The sequence below is a fragment of the Astatotilapia calliptera genome, chromosome 19 (assembly GCF_900246225.1).
Source record: "Astatotilapia calliptera chromosome 19, fAstCal1.2, whole genome shotgun sequence".
Taxonomy (NCBI): Eukaryota; Metazoa; Chordata; class Actinopteri; order Cichliformes; family Cichlidae; genus Astatotilapia; species Astatotilapia calliptera.
In genome coordinates, this window is record NC_039320.1 from 23,027,385 (window position 1) to 23,032,705 (window position 5,321).

The window sequence follows — 5,321 nt, forward strand, 5'->3', positions numbered from 1 at the left end:
ATATATGTATCATATATGTGCATATGTGTTTTTCCCCCTTTCTTTCTATTCTTTTTTCGTGGTCTGAAAGCTTCCTGGCAGCTGCTAATCTTCCACCAAAAGCAAGACTGAGGCTTTTACTTGGCACACCCCTCTTTTCTGTTTCTGTCTCAGACTGGATGGAAGTGAAATGGGCTCTTTTATGGTGAGTGAGTCGCTCAAAATGGCTACACAATCAAACGTGGCCGAGGATTGAAAGAAGTTTGAGGAGCTGTGATTTACTTTCGTCAACATAAAATTACAAGGCTGTTTGATCAGTAGGCAAACTAGCGTAGTAGCCTGACTGAAAGCAAAGAGATTTCATCGGGTTTCGGATAAGTGCTGTGGACTGTATAGAAAAAAATAAATAAATAGGAGGAGGGCATGGTGGAAGGCAGAGTAGGGTGAAAATGGATGCATGTAAGTATGGAGTTAGTACAGTGCACATCACTTTGGCCTTTGGATATGATGCAAATGCATTGGCGAGGTTAGCAACATGGGGCATGCTTCTAGAAGCCTCGTCAAAGAAAAATGTAGGAGGCAAACTCACGCTCACATATGTAGAGTCCACGTGCCGTGGGAATCCAGAACAGTACTGCAGGATCAATTGCTGGTTAGTTGCTGGAGGGGTCATGCTGCATCAAGTGTCCAGGAGTTTCGATCGATGTTGACTGCAGAGTGGTCCAACATACCAAACATACTCTCTATATGGTTGGAGCAGGACGTACCACCAGTGTACCTGCATAGGACTAAATGCACCAGGTAAAACCAATTTTTCAACATGCAGGGTTAATTTTATGAAGGGCCATATTATCTGCATTCTGCATAATAATTTAATGTAGGTCTAAGTACCTAAACCTAGCCTGCTGCGTTATTATTCACTTAATCAATGAATGAATCAAAAGTAAAATGTGAATTGAAAACCAGTGGGTGTGTAGCCGGTCTGGCCTTAAACTCTTATTGCCGTTAGTTCTCTGCGTTGTGTTGTGCGAATGACCAGAGGAGTCAGCTCTCACTTTGCCAGCTGGGTGGATTTATTCTCCCAGAACTGTTTAAAATAAAAACAAAACAGTACAGCAACTTCACTTTACTGGACTTCTGCATGAACACCTCTCCTCAGCGGGGCCTCTAGGCGACTGAGGTGCAACATTACAACAAATCCAATTACCAAATAATACTGCTAAAATGTATTTATATTCATATATAACAAACAAAAATGCACTGCATCGTGAACATATAGTGACAATTACCTCATCAACAAAATTATACTTTAGGGAGACTTCATTTACCAGTGGCAATTTTACATATTTACAGTAAGTTGAAACAGTGAACATGAATCACAAACAAACAGAAGATATAACCAGTTCACATGACACAAAAATAAAAGAGGGAGCTCACATACCTGTTTAAAATAAAAACAAAACAGTACAGCAACTTCACTTTACTGGACTTCTGCATGAACACCTTCAAGGGAGAGAGAAGGATAGCGGACCACATGAGAAGCCACGTGCATGCTCCTATGCTCTCATCTGAGACATGCTAACTAGCATGTTACAATAAAGTGCTGTACTCGACAGAGAAACAATAATTCACACTAAAATATCTAACAGAACTATGAGACAAAATGCACAAAGGGAACGAGCAGTGTTTGAATTACTTTTAGTTACTTTAACTGTGTTTATTTGCTCTGTAACTGAGAACACTAGCGTACGCTCACCTCTCCTCAGCGGGGCCTCTAGGCGACTGAGGAAAATAGCGCGCAGCTACAGGAAGTGACTTCATGGGAAGTCAAAGGTCACACAAACAAAATAAAAGCTCCCAAAATATAAATACAGAAAATAAACATATATAAATAAACACATATACATAACCAATACTGACAAAGCGAGATAACACTGCAGGATGGATCTTTGGTGAAATATAAATTATTTTTTAATACACCCGTTACAGGTGCAACATGTTACAAAGTAATAAAATTGTGGCGCTCTACAACTTTTAAGGAGTGGAAATGTTACTTTGATTTTTACTTCAGAAAAAGGCAAGAGTGCAATGGTAACGTGCAAACTATGTCCAGGAAACAAGTAACCACCTTATACTACAAATACAACATTGGCAAACATGCATTCAAACAGCATGCTGACACGAAGCTAACAAAGAATGTGACTCGAGCACAGCAGCCAGAGACTGACCTTCAGCAGGTAACAAAGTCAGGGATGAGGAGTCAGGTTTGTAGCATTGTAGCCTCTATTTCTATCATGTTTATAGTGTACAGTTGAAGTGGAAATTGCTTTGACATCTTTTTGACCTGGTTTTCATCTTTGCGTTGAAAACCAAGTAAAGCAAAATACAGATAGGGACACAAACCAGAGTCTCCTGGCTAACAGATGTGTGACTTACTTCAGCGCCAAGCCTGAAATCTCCTCATGTGAACTTTGTATTAAAAGAAGACATTTTTCTTTTATTTCGGTGTCCATTATTGGTAAAATCAATTTCATTAAGGCTCTAGAGCCAAAATGAGTCTTTCTGTCAGATCCCACCTGTGTCGCTCCAGTGGCACAGACTGACAGAAAGGCATTTATTAATGCCCAACTCACAGCTTGCTCATAACAACACTTAGCTTTTTGCTGGTTTGTCAAAACTGCATGTATGTAGTTTATACAGTAAAATATAGTTGAAGAACAATAGATATAATTTATGTAGTTTCATAATGGTGCGTCTTCTTGACCAGGTCTCCTTTGAAAAACAGATTTAAACTCAAAAGACTTCTCCCTTAATTCAAGGTTCAAGGTTCTTTATTTGTCACATGCATAGTTATACAAGTATAACACACAGTGAAATGTAGCCTGACACGCTCCTCGACATGTGCAAAAAATTGGGGGGGGGGGGGGAAGAACATTATATATATATATATATATATATATATATATATATATATATATATATATATATATATATATATATATATATATATATATACACATATATATATATAGTATATACATTGGGTGAATGTGCAGTAGTACCAGCAAGCAGGTGAATTCTGTACATTAATATGAATGGACATCTGACTATTTTACAGGATAGGCAATATAAACATATTTAAAATTAAAGGAATTGAAATGTACATTGTGCCTTGGTTTAGAGTGTCTGGAAGAGAGTCCTGTCTCAGTCAATTATAGATGATGTGAGAGGGCGGGTGTGTGTGTTTAGGGCCCGGATGGCTTGGGGATAGAAGCTCCTCTTGAGTCTCTCTGTCCTTGCCCGGAAGATGCAGAACCTTCTGCCAGATTGCAGAAGTTGGAACAGTTTGTTGCCAGGATGGGACGGGTCCTTCAGTATCTGCGCTGCTCTAGTCCGGCATCTCCTGGTGTAGGTGTCCTGAAGCGGGGGGAGAGCAATCCTGCAGCAGCGTTCTGCTGTACGGATCACTCTCTGGAGAGCTTTTTGGTCCTTCACACAGCTGTTCCCAAACCACGATGTCATGTTCTGTGTGAGGATGCTCTCCACAGCGCCTGTATAGAAAATCCTGAGGATCTTTGGAGAGGCCCTGAACTTCCTCAGTTGTCGTAGGTGATACAGGCGCTGCCTAGCTAATTAAAGTTTAGAAAATATAAATAAATATAAATAAATGAATGAAAACATAAGCAGAGGAAAATGTATTTATGGATGGATGGATAAGAAGAATAGGTCATAGATTAGTCATACTGTGTACACTGCCTGCACAAATCTTGATCTGTTCTGCCACACTGATGATGAATTTTTATAAGACATCAAAACACATAAAGAAATGTTGGTTTATTTCAATATATAATCTTAAGTTATTTATAGAATTATTTATAGAATCAAAATTATTAAAATTAGGAGATTTAGTGAAATTACGGACATTATTAATTATGTTTAAGGCTAAAAATAATATTTTGCCTTTTAAGTTACAAAGAGTATTTTTGATGTGTTCAAGGGGAGAAGAGAATAGAAGGAAATTTTATTTTAAACATCAGTTAGCCAGGACTACACAAAGATTAATGAGCACAACGGTTAGGGGTATAAGACTGTGGAATTCACTTCATTATAATTTAAAGAATTGTATAAATTTACAATGTTTTAAAAAGTGTTATATGTTTAAAACGATAACTCAGTATGAAGAATGCGAATGAATGTGATGTTGGTTTGGGATTCGACCGGAGAGAAATGTCAATATTAGTTTGTTCCTGATTTTTGGTGCCCATCGGTGATATAAGTTCGATGGTAGATAGGGGGCAGGGTTTAATAAGAATATTTTCTTCTTCCTGCTCCTTTTCACACATGGTTGTTGTGTTTTGTTGACAGAAGATGTGGTTGTTTTGTTTGATTTGTAGTACCAAGTGTGAAATAAATAAAAATGAAATGAAATGAAATGAAGTAAAATTAATACATAAATTAATGAATCAATAACATAAGGGTGGGTCTTAAGATTAAGACACTTTGGTTTCATTGTAGGAAGATATAGAAAAATCTTGTTTGGTGACAATTAAAATTAAAAAGACACAAAAATAATAATTGGTGATAAGTTTTTTTCTTGTTGTTGTTGTCTACTGAGCAGCTGGTATAACACACTGACAGAGGACGCTCTTTATTTTGCTCCTTCCGAAATTCACCAGGTATGAAATATTTAGTGACCATGTGAGATCATTGGTAATGTGAACACCCAGATAGTGGATGTTCTGCATAATCTCCATCTCTTCACCATTTATGCAAAGCAGGGATTTTCTGGTATTTTCAGATCTTCTGGAGTCCATACTCATATCCTCTTAGTGGTACTCAGGACCATGTTATTTTCTAGATACCACTCTGTGAGATGTTTAACCCTCTCTTTATAGCACGTCTCCTCATTGGCGGTGCTCAGCAAACCTGATTACAGTTTGCTACACAAAAAAGCTGCCGTTTTAGAGGGATGTTTGCTTCGGATTGACAACTTTGATTCAGATTGAACTACAACTAAAAAAATAAATGCACAGATATTCATGTTCCTTATTAGATGGATACTTACACAAATGTCTGTATTACTGCATTTTCTTTTTTTTTTTTTAAAGGCTTCCAATAAGTTGTACGAGACGTTATATGCTAAGGAAGGAGAAAAGCACTTGTATCGATTGGCTAGGCAGAGAGCTTGAGCTGGAAAGGATGTGCAGCAGGGTGATGGGAATGTACTAATGAGTGAAACAGAGTCTGTTGAGAAGATGGAAGGAGTACTTTGAGGAGCTCATGAATAAAGAAAATGAGAGCGAGGAGGATGACTGGAAGAGCGTTGGTGAATCAGGAAGTGC

At 38.0% G+C, this 5,321-nt stretch overlaps 1 long non-coding RNA gene across 1 annotated transcript; it reads right to left on the reverse strand.

Annotated features, from left to right (window-relative positions):
* Positions 1–1,030: 1,030 nt before the first annotated feature.
* On the reverse strand, positions 1,031–1,956 carry LOC113012523 (uncharacterized). The gene is made up of 2 exons (XR_003270714.1): positions 1,483–1,956; positions 1,031–1,128 (listed from the first exon to the last, which is right to left on the reverse strand). It is a non-coding gene; the product is annotated as an uncharacterized LOC113012523 (long non-coding RNA).
* Between the last annotated feature and the right edge of the window lie 3,365 nt (positions 1,957–5,321).